Source organism: Saccopteryx leptura, chromosome 3 (genome assembly GCF_036850995.1).
Source record: "Saccopteryx leptura isolate mSacLep1 chromosome 3, mSacLep1_pri_phased_curated, whole genome shotgun sequence".
Lineage (NCBI taxonomy): Eukaryota > Metazoa > Chordata > Mammalia > Chiroptera > Emballonuridae > Saccopteryx > Saccopteryx leptura.
The window spans coordinates 332,024,051-332,039,637 of record NC_089505.1 but is presented as its reverse complement, the minus strand read 5'-3'; the positions used below and the strand labels follow the sequence as shown (position 1 = coordinate 332,039,637).

The 15,587-nt window shown below is 37.6% G+C and overlaps 1 long non-coding RNA gene and 1 other non-coding gene across 2 annotated transcripts in view; one reads left to right on the top strand and one right to left on the bottom strand.

Annotated features, from left to right (window-relative positions):
* LOC136401251 (uncharacterized) overlaps positions 1-15,587 on the bottom strand; it is a 786,796-nt gene that overhangs the window by 622,464 nt on the left and 148,745 nt on the right. The gene's annotated exons all lie outside the window — the stretch shown is intronic.
* Positions 10,950-11,084, top strand: LOC136401565 (small nucleolar RNA SNORA13). Its single transcript, XR_010750591.1, has one exon. It is a non-coding gene; the product is annotated as a small nucleolar RNA SNORA13 (small nucleolar RNA).

Here is a 15,587-nt window from a genome sequence, read left to right as displayed (position 1 = left end):
CTCACTGAGCCAGGCTGATTGAAAAAAGAAATTTAGAACTTGTTTTCAATCTGTTCCTTTTAAAACTGTCTTCTTCAACCCAATTTTGCTCTCAAGAGATATGACCATTGTGGAAAATAAATTATAATTAGGGTCAAGGACTTTGAAATAATGACCCCCAGACTGACCTCTCTGTCTGTATTCTTAAGTGTCTCCTGTCGGCACAACCAGTGTTGGGTTCTGGGCCATTTTAAACCTGTTTCCAGAACTGCCACCTGACACTTAACCATCACACAATGCTTGGCCTTAGTAAATGCATCTGTTATATGGTACAGCACTAAATGCTTTCCTGAAACTCAGATAAATTATGTCTGCTGATTGGATAATGTGGCCCAAGAATTCAATTTAGGTGAATTTATCAAACATGGCCTTCCTTTATCAATCCATGCTGACTGACCTTTAATAAATTAGAGATAAATACATTCCGTATTGGTTGATGTAACATCTGAATGGAAGAGTAATCGGCACCGGATCTACAAACACGCTCTGCCTAATTTCCTGTCCTTAATGTGCTCCAGTCTGTGACAGGGCACGGGGAGGCTCATTCGAATTGCTTTAGACTCCTGAAGAGTCAAGTGGGATGTGAAGTTGAAGGAAATGTGAGGTTCTTTATGCTGGAGAAGTGTAGGGAGGGGGCTCACAGTTCAGTCATCTGGGTGGGCTTTGCAAGACTTGGCTGCTAGAAAAAGTGGTTGTGTGGCTTCAAGGCAGTTCTTTCCCATCTCTGGGCCTCAGTTTCCCCAGCTATAAAGTGAAGTTTCTTGGAGAGGTGATCTCTCTCTAAAATCCCTTTCACCTCTAATAACCTACAGCTGTAGGGAAAAAAAGAAGCTAAGAACAAATAGTTATACTTCAGGGTCAAATGAAAATGGCATTAAGACTGACCTGATGCTCAGCTGGGATCCTGAATTCATTCAAACTAACGTGGCCAGGATGAAATCAATCCAATTTTGAAGATCAGAGAGATTCAGAAACAAGCAACATGAGAGTTCTGTGTTATCCCAGAACTATTAGAAGAAGTAAAATTTCAAAAAGGTGTCAGAGATGTTCTCTGTAATTCTTGTTCTTGTAATGATCTACTGATACTTGAATTTCAGAGTACTTAAGATACTGACATTTGCTGAGTTGAAGGAAAACTTAACCCAATTTTCATGCAAATTTGGCAAGATATCAAAAAGAAAATGGTTCCATGGTAAAATAACTCTTTAATGATACAATAGTAAATCCCAATCCATGCCCAAATTCTGAGATTCACAATTTCATTCAGATCTAATAGACCAGCGGTTCTCAACCTGTGGGTCGCGATCCCAGTGGGGGTCAAACGACCAAAACACACGTATAAGAAATATGTATTTTCCGATGGCTTTAGGCGACCCCTGTGTTTTGGTCGTTCGACCCCTGCCGGGGTCGCGACCCACAGGTTAAGAAGCCCTGTAATAGATGATCTGAAAAGTCCTGCCATGCAGGAATGTATTTACCTTTGTGTAATGCAGCATTTTGCAAACTTATTTGCTATTGGGACCTGTGGGGAAAACAGCTGTGTTAGGCTTGCTTACTGGTTTACTGACTACAAGCACTTTGAACAATTAGTGCATAAGCATGTGGCAGAAAGCCACTGTGTGTCTCTAGGTAAAGCTATTGGTGCTTTCCTTCAGGAGCAATTCTCCCAGATTGCTCTCCCACCACTGCAAGGTGCAGTTTTCCTGATCCCTTGCCCTCCACTGTGCAAAGCAGGTTTTCCTTTGTTTATTTCCTCGACTGTCTTTGCAATCCTCCAATAAATGGGTATGGCCTGACACTTTCTGGCTCCACACTTCCTTTACCATCTGCCCAAATTCAGTGTGAACCTGGTGGTCTCAACCACCAGCATTACAGGACCCATTTTGTTTGCATGCTTGGTTTGGGGTTTTTGTTTTGGTTTATGTTTTTTTCCTAATTCAATACCTATTCAAATCACTCAGAACTAATATTTCACAGAACACAGTTTGGAAAATGCCTGTCCAAACTTTCCAGGGATCCTCCTGTCTGCTTATATGTCTTGGTTTTAAGGCCATTGCCACTCTTTAATCCTTTAGAGAAGTGTTTATCTCTGAAGCAAGTTTTACTCATCCGCAAGCCCTAAGAACAGGTGTTTTCCAAGTTGGCTACATACTGCTATCTCAGTGAGGTTTATAAAACTTGCCAAATGTAAAAATCCTTGCTTAAACTATTTTTGAGTTTCCCCTGGAAGGTTTTAATACAGAGTGGGGCAAAAGTAGGTTTACAGGTGTTCATATGGAAAATAATATAATTAACAAATAATAATACAAGAATAAAATATTTCATGGACTCACAACTGTAAACCTACTTTTTCCCAAACTTGTATTTAAAGACACCAAGTTAGCACATAAATAAATAGGTCAACATGCATTTATTTAAAAATCTATGGCTCTTTAAAAATATCTCATAGTCCCAAATTTATTGAGAAAGAAGAGTGTGGCAGAAACTCCCTTGTTTGAATTGATGACATGTAGAGGAATCTGGAGTACACTGGGTTCTGAACTAGCTCAGTAGTAGAAGTGCAGGACATGCTGAAGGGACACCAGTCTGGGTGCTGTAGTAAGGCTGAGACACAGAGTGGTGCATCGAGAAGGTGATAGTCTTCTATGCTGGCTCTGCCATCCACAATAATTGCTAACAGATCACATTTCTCCTCACTTCTTCTTACCCCTACCCTAATTCCTAGCATGCTAAGAGCATACTTTTATTTATGAGTTATTAAAAATTATATCTATCTTATATTGATTCTTGAAAGTTGCCTGCTGACCTCTAATTGTTTCCAGGTTTGGGGTTTCAAATTACTGATTTCCCCTTTGATATTTTAATCATACTTTTATCTCCTCCTCATTCCCTTCCTTGCTGATTTGCCTTTTCTTCAGAATTTCTCAAAGCAGCTGTGAGGATTCTAGCTCCACTTTTCTTATTAAATATTTCTTTACATTCTGATGGGAAATCACTAACTAGGTAGGTGGGCATTGCAGTCCTGCACCTCTGTATCTGCTTTAAACAGATGCTGTTCACGTCAGAGCAAGAGGCCCATAAAGTCCCTCAAGGCACAATTTGTGGGTGTGATTCTCCCTCGTCTGTTCTTAGGTGAAGCTTGGGCAATATGAAGTACTTAGCATTGAACCCTAAACAGGTCATAGAGTGAAATGACAGATTATAGACATGTATGAATGTAACAAATTTATACTGAGTAACTTGGGAAAGGCAAAATTGGGATTGATGTGTGACCAAGTCAACCCAGCTCAGGAAAACTGTGAGATGAAAGGTCAAAGAATATGTCTATTTGTTTAATGTGGTAACCTCAGTGCCTGGAACAGCTTGGGGTTAATAGTAATACTGAATAAATATTCTGGTGAGCTGAGTATGGATTTCCTTCTCTTTTTTCATGATTTTGATCAACAATTAGAGTTTGCGACAAATTTAGTAAAGTAAAATCTACCAGGAAACCTCCACATTTCCTTTAAGTGATGTACCCACTATTAGTACCATAACAGTTGCTCTCTTTGACCTAAGAAATTATTCTAGAAATGATATCATAAAGCTTCTTTTTTAGAATGCATAGAGCCTGACTGGTGGTGATGCAGTGGATAGAGTGTTGACCAGGAACACTGAGGTCACCAGTTTGAAACCTAGAGGTTGCCAGCCTAATCACAAACTCATTGGCTTGAGCACAGTCTCATCAGCTTAAGCAAGGGGACACTGGCTTGGCTTTCACCCCTCTAATCCCTGGTCAAAACATATATGAGCAGCAATCAATGCACAAAGTAAAACAACTATGAGTTGATGCTTCTCGTTTCTCTCTTCCTGCATGTCTCTCTCTCTCTTCTTCTCTCTCTTTCTCAAAAAAAAAATGTATAGTCTGAATATTCAGATCCATATACTGTTCTAACCTTAGAGTCCATTGCATTCAGTGCTTTAATTTTGCAGCGGTGCCATGGAGCACTCAAAAGTAAAGTGATCCACTCGTCCACTGACGGACATTTGGGCTGTTTCCAGATCTTCGCTATTGTGAACAATGCTGCCATAAACATGGGGGTGCATTTCTCCTTTTGGAACAGTGTTATGGTGTTCTCTGGGTATATTCCTAAAAGTGGGATAGCTAGGTCAAAAGGCAATTCGATTTTTAATTTTTTGAGGAATCTCCATACTGTTTTCCACAGTGTCTGCACCAGTCTGCATTCCCACCAGCAGTGCAGGAGGGTTTTCTTTTTTCCACATCCTCGCCAGCACTTATTTTGTGTTGTTTTGTTGATGAGCACCATTCTGACTGGTGTGAGGTGATATCTCATTGTGGTTTTAATTTGCATTAAAAGCTTCGGTACATATATACTACGGAATACTACTCAGCCATAAGAAATGATTTGATCATTTACAATAACATGGCTGGATCTTGATCACATTATACTAAGTGAAATAAGTAAATCAGAAAAAACTAAGAATATATTATTCCATACATAGGTGGGACATAAAAATGAGACTCAGAGACATGGACAAGAATGTGATGGTTACCATGGGGGGAAGGGGGGAGGAAGGAGATGGAGGAGGTGGGGGGAGGGGAGGGGCACAAAAAAAACCAGATAGAAGGTGACAGAAGACAATTTGACTTTGGGTGAGGGGTATGCTACATAATCAAATGTCAAAATAATCTGGAGATGTTTTCTCTGAACATAAGTACTCTGATTTATCAATGTCACCCCATTAAAATTAATAATAAAAAAGTGAAGTTATTTTCCCAAGAAAATCTGGGCTTCACAGAGTATGGGGGGAGTACTTTGTTTAAGGAATAAGCATTTATTTTGAACATAGCTTGTGTAAGGCCCAGTTCTGGTCACAAGCAAATAAAGGGATGCATGACCATGTCATGGCTTGAGTTGTCTTATAAGCACTTGTTCAACCAACTACATTAACCAAAATTTAACAGTTTTTTTTCTAGTTATAAAAGTCAATATATTCTTCTTTAAAATATTATGAGGAGGGTAAAAGGAAAGTTCGGAGAGTATTTTGTTTGCCTCAGTGAGAAGTACTGTTCCAACATACTAAACTTTTCTTGCAGTCATGGACTATTTCTTATATAACTTGTTGTTCTCAGAACCTATCATGTTTTGTTTTTGTCTTTGTTTTTGTACAAATAAGTGACTCAAGAAACATAGAATGTGATGATTGTGGCTAGGCAATATTGTGGATTTGTCTATTTGAGCCAGAGTTGTGCACACAGATAGATCCAGACACTAATATGGGTAAGTTTGTCTGGCTGATCTATAACCACCAGCCTATTTTCACTTTATATAGATAAAGGAGTCTATAGGAAGGTGCTTTTATCCTGGAAAGAGGGGTAGGGATATGAGTGTTTGAAAACAGTGTACTGGAAGTTTTCCAAATCAGTCCAGTGGAGAGAGATAAGATAGAAGCATGAGTTGAAGAAACTAATTCCATAAGTGGCTCTGGTTTGGCTTGGTTTTACAGAAACTGACCCTGAGATTCAGGAGCATGTAGTTTATTTAAGAGGTATAATTAATACAAATTGAAGAACAAGAAAGTGAAACAGGAAAGGAAGGATAGTAAAAGATAGTATATTACAGCCAATAAAAGATAGTATATTACACTGACTAGCACAGTAAATGACTTGTACTTAATTATGCAGAGAAACTTTGGGCAGCAGTATAAAATTCAAGCCACAGGATTATTCCACATGGAGAGGAAGGAGAAATAACTCTTGCTTTAGAATAATTGATTGAGCCTACTTTTTAGTTCCCTGGCAACTCTGGTCTACCACACATGAGAGCAGAGTAGGCTTTTCCATTCTGGAAAAAAGTGTCTCCTGGTCACAGAGATGCAGATACTGGTAGCTGGAGTAGAGTAAAATATTTGAGAGACACAGAAGTAGACACTGATGTCATCTGCTGCACTTAGTTTGGCCAGAGGAATGTAAGCCAAATCATTCTGTCAGAATGTGACAAAAAGGGTGACAGAGGCCTGACCTGTGGTGGCGCAGTGGATAAAGCATCGACCTGGAAATGCTGAGGTTGCTGGTTTGAAACCCTGGTCAAGGCACATATGAGAGTTGATGCTTCCAGCTCCTCCCCACCTTCTCTCTCTGTTTCTCTCTCCTCTCTCTCTCTCTCTCTCTCTCTCTCTCTCTCTCTCCCTTTCTCTCTCCTCTCTAAAATGAATAAATGAAATTAAAAAAAATATTTTTAAAAAAAGGGGTGACAGAGTGTGACAGGAGAATATGTAGCTTTGTTTCTCTGGCCTTATAGTGGAATCTAGTGGAATGCATTTCTCCTTTAAAGTGCTGAGGTTTAGAATTTGAGAGCTCTGGGAAGTGGTCACAGGGGCTCTGGTGGTGATGTGGCACCCTCTCTTGGATAATTAATAGGCATCTGTATTAGTATCAACATCAGCAATGGTGTGCCAAGGCAGGAAACAAAGTGAATCTTTGTGACATCATGTCAACTACTCCTGGGGAGTCCCAAACTTAAGTGGATCTTCTATTACACCAATGGGGCCATAACTGGTGAAGTTAAAGTTGTTATTAATGTGATTTAATTAGTACACATAGGCTAGTAAGACCCAGGAAAATTCAACGTATTAGAATAAATAGAGTATAAGGTGAGAAAATAAACATAATATCTTATACGGGTTTCATATTCTCTGTCTCCTCTTCTCAGTGCTGACCAAGACCAGGAGCAAGACCAGAACTTGGAGAAGAAGGTTGTAGTAGATTTGCTCATTGGTTTCTAATACCTCTCTTATCCCTATGTTAGAATTACATGCCAATGCTTTTTGCCATGGGACTTGTCTTTTTCCCTCTAAAAGATAAGTATCCTTTTCTTCTCTTTGAATTTTGGCTTGGCCATATGACAGACTTGACCATGGAATGTGAAAGGAAGTAATGTGAGCAGAGGCTTAAAGGGTGTATTGGATTGTCCTATTGAACTTCTTCCATTTGCCCTGAGGTTCAGCCCCAGATAGCTGTTTCTTTCAGAATAAAAAAGCACATCTGAGCATACCTGCACCCAGTGAAGTGCCTGGAGCCAAACAACACCCTATAGCACAGCCACACGACTAGCTGAGATTAGATTAAATTAATCAAAATATAGTCCACCAACTGCCCCATGAGGTCTTGAGATTTTTGAAGTTGTTTGTTACACAGCATAAATTGATTACTGCAGATGCAACATGTGTGAACACATTTTGCAAATGCCCTAAAATATTGAAAATCGAGAGTAATGGTAGCATGAGAGATCCTCCTGATTTTTCCCCTTGAAACTTCAACAAATTGAACAACTATAATGAAGTAAAGGAAACCCAGCTGGGCTCACAGGTGCACCTGAAATATCCATGCACCAAATGGGCTAAAGATGGGAGAGGGTAAAAAGTGTGTGTGTGTGGGGGGGGGGGGCTGAAGATCAAACACAATCACAGTAGGTTTTGGAGAGGAGAAGAGACAAACCTAGAATGACTGGGGTTTTTTTTCTCTGCTACACTGCAGAGAGGAGGGACACTAGGGCTCTCTGGATTTTGTTCTAGGGGAATGAAGAGGAAAACATGGAGTGACTGGGTCTCCTCCCAGGAGAAGTGGTGAGATATAGAAAAAGAGAGGGAGATAAACTAAAAAAACCAGAGTGTGGGGTTTTGGCCAGTGTTCCTCAAGTCTGCCTGAAGCCCATATTCAGCAGAGACAGAGAAAACTAAAATGCAGCCCCCCAATTTTCCAGATCCTGACTTTCTTACCTCAGGGTATTCAGAGTGGCAGAAACAAACCCTACAGATAGCTTTTCAGAGTTGCTGTCTCCCCTGAAGAAAATGGGTGCTCCATCTTCAGTGCCAGGTATGTTGAAATGTAGGAAGGAATGCCCAGTGCCTGAAATTGTCATTGTTAGAGCCAGAAAGCCAGAAAGCTGGAGCCCTGGCCATTTGGATCAGAGGTAGAGCATTGGCCTGGCATGTGGAAGTCCTATGTTCGATTCCCAACCACAGCACACAGGAGAAGCACCCATCTGCTTCTCCACTTTTCCCTTCTCCTTTCTCTCTGTCTCTTTCTTCTTCTCCCACAGCCAAGGCTCTACTAGAGCAAAGTTAGCCTGGATGCTGAGGATGGCTCCATGGCCTCTGCCTCAGGTACTAGAATGGCTCCAGTTGCAATGGAGCAAAGCCCCAGGTGGCCAGAGCATCATTCCCTGGTGGGCATACCAGGTGGATCCCAGTTGGGTGCATGTGGAAGTCTGTCTGTCTGTCTTTCCACTTCTCACTTCAGAAAAATACAAAAAAAAAAAAAGCCAGAAAGCTGAAGTAGTAAAGCCAAAGCCGTGAGGCTGAACCCTTAAAACTCTCACAACATGCCTTACCCACTAATGTGACTGTGGCTCTACCTACATTATTGTGACAGCAACATCTTAGTTGAGGACAGCCCAGAAACTTCACATGGCTAAAAATTGTAATACAGCAAAACCTACAGGAAGAAACTTCCTAAAACCAAAACTTATTTTTCTTTTATTTTCCCATCACTTTAATTTTTTTCTTCTTATTCTTTTATTCTTCTTGTTATTGTTAAATTTCACTTTAAAAAATTTTTATATTTATTATTGTATATATTTTTCAAAAATTTTAGTTGCTTTTTTTGTTAGAGTTTTTAACAATACCACACTCAAAAGCAATTAAGGAAGAAGAAATTGAATACCATGGCTGCAGAAGACAGAAACACTTTTTAGAAAGAAAATAAAAAATATCCAGAAAATCATCTCAATCACATGGAAGCTTTGGAGTTAAATGATAGAGAATTCAAAATTGAAGTTCTGAAAATACTCAACAAGAAGCAAGAAGACACCAATAGGCAACTTTTAGCTCAGAAAATAAATTAATCAACAAAACAAAAACCACACCAAGGAGACTGAAACTTTAAAAACAGAGATAAAAACTCAGTATGTGAATTAAAGACTTAGGTAGTAAGTACAGCTAATAGAACAAGCCAGAGAGAAGAATGAGTGCTATCCAGGACAGGTAACTAGAGATACTACTGAAGGAAGAGGAGAGAGACTCACAAAATTAAAAAAACAAACAAACTGAGAAAGTTCTAAAAGGATTGTCTGACTCCAACAGAAAGAGCAAATAAGATAATTGATATATCAAAAAAAGAAAAGAGGAAGAAGAGAATGGAAATTTATTCAAATAAATAATTGATGAGAATTTCCCAAACCTCCATAGAAAGAGTTAGAGCCTTGAATCCAAGAAGCAAAATCCAAGAACTCCAAGTTACTGCAAGGCAAACAGACCTACTCCAAGGTATATTGTAGTAAAATTGCCAAAAATGAATGACAAAGAAAAAATCCTCAAGACAGTGAGTGAAAAGAAAAACATAGTATAAAGGAAAGCCCATTAGGCTATTGTCAGATCTCAGCAGAAACTTTCCAAGCCAGAAAAGAGAGAACACAACATTCAAAATACAAAAAGAGAGGAATGACCATCAAAGAATACTATTTGAATCAAAGTTATCCTATAAACATTAAAGAGAAATAAAAACTTTTACAGACATACAGCTGCTGAGGACATTTATCCCAGAAAACACTCAATGCAGGAAATACACAAGGGTGTTATTTGGCCAGACACAAAGAACAAAACAAAAACTACAAGAAAAAGCTCCAACAAGGTCACAATAAAAACAAGGATAAACTTTGACAACAATAAAACAAAAGAGGAGAGGATAAAGACATGCAGTAGCAAAGGAGGATGGAGTGTAGAAGCACTCATATAACAAAGGATTCTTGTATATGTGAACATTTGTTTCTTAACCTAATGGTAACCATCAACAACAACAACAAAAAAAACTCCACTACTGAAACACACAGCTTAAAAAAGAAGAAAGAAGTATGGAATACAACCAAACAAAAACAACTGACAGAAACAAAAAAAGAGAATAACCAAATAAGACATAAAGCAACCAGAAAACAAAACATAAAATGGCTATAGAAAATCCTCAAGTGTTAATAATTACCCTAAATGTAAATAGACTGAACTTACCAATAAAGAGGCACAGGGTAGCAGATTGGATCAAAAAGCCAAACCCAACCATATGCTGCCTTTAAGAGACACATCTAAGCTGCAAGAACAAATATATGTATATTCAATGTGAAAGGTTGGAAAATGATTCTCTAAGCAAATAACTTCCAAAGAAAAGCAGATGTAATCATACTCTTATCTGACAATGCTTACTTTAAGACAACAAAGGTAACCAGAGACAGAGATGGACATTTCATAATAATAAAGGGGACATTGTATCAAGAAGACATACCACATCTTAATATATCTTCCCTGAACCAGGGAGCACTTCAAGACAACAAAGGTAACCAGAGACAAAGATAGACATTTCATAATAATAAAGGGGACATTGTATCAAGAAGACATACCACTTCTTAATATATCTTCCCTGAACCAGGGAGCAGTAAAATAGATAAGACATCTACTAACTGATCTAAAAACAGAGGCAGACAAAAACACAATCATACTTGGAGATTTCAACACATCATTGATGGTTTTAGATATATCATTGAAACAGAATGACAATAAAGAAATATAAGACTTAAATGACACTCCAGACTAAATGGACATAAATATTTTGATAGGACATTTAATCCTAAAACATCAGATTATACATTCTTCTCCAGTGTGCATGGAACATTCTCAAGGATAGACCATATATATATGATTGGCCACAAAATTAACATCAAAAAATTCAGGAAGATTGAAATTATACCAAGCATATTTTCCAATCTTAAGACTTTGAAATTAGAATTCAACTGTAAATAGAAAGTAAAGAAAACTATAAAAATGTGGAAATTTAAAACATACTTCTAAAAATTGACTGGGGTCGCCTTTGTGTTGCCCATTCACTTTTGGAAACTAGTGAATGTGGTGTCAAAAAAGGCATAAACTAAATGCTTTGCAAAACTTTTCCTGCCCTTGAGTTTGATGTCTTTGGTGTAGGAGATGCATGAGTGACAGTTAAAAATAAATAAATAAAAAATGACTGGGTCAAAGAGGCAATGAAAGCAGAGATAGAAACATATATATAGACAAAAAAAAAATGACAACACAACATATCAAAATTTCAGATGCAGGAAAAACAGTAATAAGAGGGAAGTTTATATCATTACAGGCTTATATCAAGAAACAAGAAAGATCTGGGTTTTTTTAAAGAGGAATAAAATTGACAAACCACTGGCTAGACTCACTAAGGAAAAAAGAGGAAGAACTCATAAAAACAAAATCTAGAATGAAAGAAGAGAAATTACCACAGACATCACAGATATACAAAAAATCATAATAGAATATTATAAAAGATTATACTCCACCAAATTCAACAACCTAGAGGAAATGCATAAATTCTTAGAACTATATAATCTTTCTAGACTGAGTCATAAAGAATTGGAAAACCTAAATAGACCTATAAGCAGGAAGAAAATAAAAACAATTATCAAATACCTCCCCCCAAATAAAAGTCCAGGAAAAGGTGGTTACACTAGTGAATTCTACCAAATATTCAAAGAAGATTTGGTACCAACCCTTGTCAAAACATTCCAAAAAATAAAAGAAGAAGCAGTATTCCCCAACAAATTTTATGAGACCAATATAACCCTCATACCAAAACCTGGCAATGCAAAAAAAGACCAATATTTCTAATAAATACAGATGTTAAAATCCTCAAAACAATACTAGCTAGTTGGAGACAACAACACATTAAAAAATACTTCATGATCAAATGAGATTCATTCCATGAGCACAAGGATGGTTCAACGTATAAAAATCAGTCAACCTAATATACCAAATCAACAACAAAAAACCCAAAATATATATATTATCCTATCAATAGATGCAGAAAAGTGTTCGATAAGAAACAACATCCCTTTATGCTTAAAATACTCAATAAAATGGGTTTAGAAGGAAAGTACTTCAACATAAAGGTCATACATGAAATACAATCAGCTAATATCATGCTAAATGGTGAAAAAAAATAAAGGTTTTTTTCTCTAAAATTAGAAATAGGAGAAGGCCGCCCACTTCCTCCAGACTTATTCAACATAGTTTGGGAAGTTTTAGTCAGAGAAATCAAGCAAAAGAAAGGAAAAAAGGCATGCATATTAGGAAAGCAGTAAAAATATCACTTTTTCAGATGCCATGATTCCATATGTAGAAAATTCCAAATACTCCACTGAAAAATTATTAGAAAAAATAAACTCATACAGTAAATTTTCAGGACATAAAATCAATATACAAAAGTCTACAGCTTTCCTATATGCCAATAATGAAGCTTCAGAAAACAATTCCTTTTTTGCAACAAAAAAAATTAAAGTACTTATGAAAAAACAAAGATTGTAAAGGACCTAAATAATAAAAACTACAAAACATTACTGAAAGAAATTGAAAAAGACACTGTGAATTAAAAAAGTATTGCATGTTCATGGATAGGAAAAATTAACATAGTTAAAATGGACATATTACCCAGAGTAATATACAAATTTAATGCAATTCCCATCAAAATCCCAATGTCATTTTTTAAAGAAATAGAACAAAAAATCACCAGGTTTGTATGGAACCATAAAAACTGCCAAATAGCCAAAGCAATCCTGAAGAAAAAGAATGAAGCTGGAGATATCACACTAATTGACTTCAAATTGTACTATAGGTCCACAATAATCAAAACAAAATGGTATTGGCACACACACACAAAAAAGACATACAGACCAATAGAACAGGATTGAGAGCCCAGAAATAAAACCATATATATATGGTTTTATTATATATAAATATGGTTTATATATATATATATAAACCATCTTCAACAAAGTAGCCAAAAACATACAATAGAGAAAAGAAAGCCTCTTCAATAAATGTTGCTGGGAAAATTGGAAAACCGCATGCAAAAGAATGAAACTTGATTACAGTTTGTCCCCTGACACATAATTTAATTCAAGATGGATCTAAGACCTAATTATAAGATCTGAAACTATAAATTACATAGAGGAAAACATAGGTACTAAGCTCATGGACCTTGGCCATAGAAAACAGTTTATGAATTTGACCTCAAAGGCAAGGGAAGTAAAGGCAAAAATAAATGAATGAAACTATATCAAACTAAAAAGCTTCTGCACAGCAAAAGAAACTGACAACAAAACAAATAGGCAGCCAACTAAATGGAGATGATATTGGCATTCAGCAGCTTTGATAGGGGTTAATATCCAAAATATGTATATATAAAAAACTCACAAAGCTCTGTAACAAACAAGGAAACAATCCACTCAAAAATGGGAAGAGCACCTGAACTGACACTTTTTTCAAGAGGACATACAAATGGCCAACATGTATATAAAAGGATGCTCATTTTCACTAGCTATTCGAGAAATGCAAATCAGAACTACAATAACATACCATCTCATACCTGTTAGATTGGCTATTATCAGCAAAGCAGATAATATCAAATGTTGGAGAGGCTGTGGAGAAAAGGTATGCTCATTTACTGCTGGTGGGAATGCAAATTAGTACAACTGTTAAGGAAGAAATTATGGTGGTTCCTCAAAAAATTAAGAGTAGAATTACCATATGACACAGGAATCCCTCTACTAGATATTTACCCCCAAAACTCAAAAACATTGGTATGTAAAAACACATACACTCCCATGTTCATTGTAGCATTATTCACAGTGGCCTAGACATGGAAACAACCAAGTGTACTTCAATAAAAGGTTGGATAAAGAAGAATATGTGGGTCATACAATATATACAAAGGAATACTCACTCAACCATAAGAAATGATGATACAGAAACATTTATGACAGCCTGAACATTATACTGAGTGAAATAAGTAAATCAGAAAAAGCTAAGACCTGTATGATTTCACACATAGGTGGAATATAAAACTGAGATTCATGAACATAGACAAATGTGAAGTGGTTAGCAGGAGGAAGGGAATGTAGGGAGGAAGAAGGGGACTTGAGTAAATGAGGAAGGGGGTGTGGGTGGGAGGAAGGGTGTAAAGAGGGACAAATAAAAGGTGACTGAAAATGATTTGACTTTGGGAGATGGGTATACAACATAATCAACAGTTCAAATGCTATAGAAATAGTCACCTGAAACCTTTGTACTCTTATTGATCAATGTCAACCTGTTAAAGTTAATTTTCTAAATAAAATTTAAAAATTAAATAAAAGAATGAAAATGCCCAAAAAAGGGAGTCTAGATGACATGGCTGTTTAGGGTAATCAAATTTTACTACCACAAATCTTTAACCAAATGATTAGCAGAGGCTTTGTGAGGATGCAAAAGTTGGAAAAAAGTTCAAATTCACCAGCAATATGGGTAGAGTTGGGCCAGAAAGTTGAAAGGAAGGTAGTATTTAAAACACTATAAACAATCAAAATGAACACTTGTGAAATCAGGAAAAGGCAATCTCCAGCACAGGGGTCCACTGCAGGGCCGCCACTGCTTTGGTACATTTCATCTATCGCATTAACACAGCTTTGAGAGTTACAGTCTCTCAAAAGGATTTGGACTCCATTTCTACTGCAGTTGCCAGGGTCTAAAACTGTCAATTAGAAAACCATTTACCCACGTAAACCCCTCCACTGCTGTCAGGTGAAAGTTATTACTTTAACCTTCCTTTTGGCCCTTTCTTTACACACAGATCCAAATCCTCCAAATCTGCTTTACCATACAGATCACATTCCCAAAGTGTGTTGCAAAAAGGAATGCATGTGGAAACAGTTTGCAACTATGCAAATGTTTATCCTCAGGCTTTGTTTCCCAGAAGGTGTGACCAGGGGTGTGGTTTGGCATGAATTTGGGCAGCCCTTTTCCATGGGTGCTTTACTTGACTCTATTTTTTTTTTACACTCTTATTTCTAGTTTCTTATTGATTAAATAAACTTAAAATGAACTTCCTAGTCCCCTAGTCACATTATCTTCATGCTTCTTACGAAAGAGTCATATCTAAACATGACCCCTTCTAGTCTGGGTTTCAAAGAACAATACATTGTCCCTTGCACCACTTCTGTGAAATGTGCCAGCCCCAGGAAAAAAGTGACGCTAATATTTCCCAGGTGCTTCTGTCTGTGCTATCTCATCTAATCCCCAGCTGTCCTGAGAGGAGGGCTCATTAGTTCTACTTCACAGGAAAACAAACAATAAAAAAATTGAAGCTAGAGAGCTGATGTGAGAGAATGGGATTCAAACACCACCGCCAGCCCTGGCCAGTTGGCTCAGTGGTAGAGTGTCAGCCAGGCATGTGGAAGTCCTGGGTTCGATTCCTGGCCAGGGCACACAAGAGAAGTGCCCATCTGCTTCTCCACTCTTACTCCTCTCCTTCCTCTCTATCTCTCTCTTCCTCTCCAGCAGCCAAGGCTCCACTGGAGCAAAGTTGGCTGGGGCACTGAGGATGGCTCCATAGTCTCCACCTCAGATGATAGAATGGCTCCAGTTGCAACAGAGCAACACCCAGATGGGCAGAGCATCAC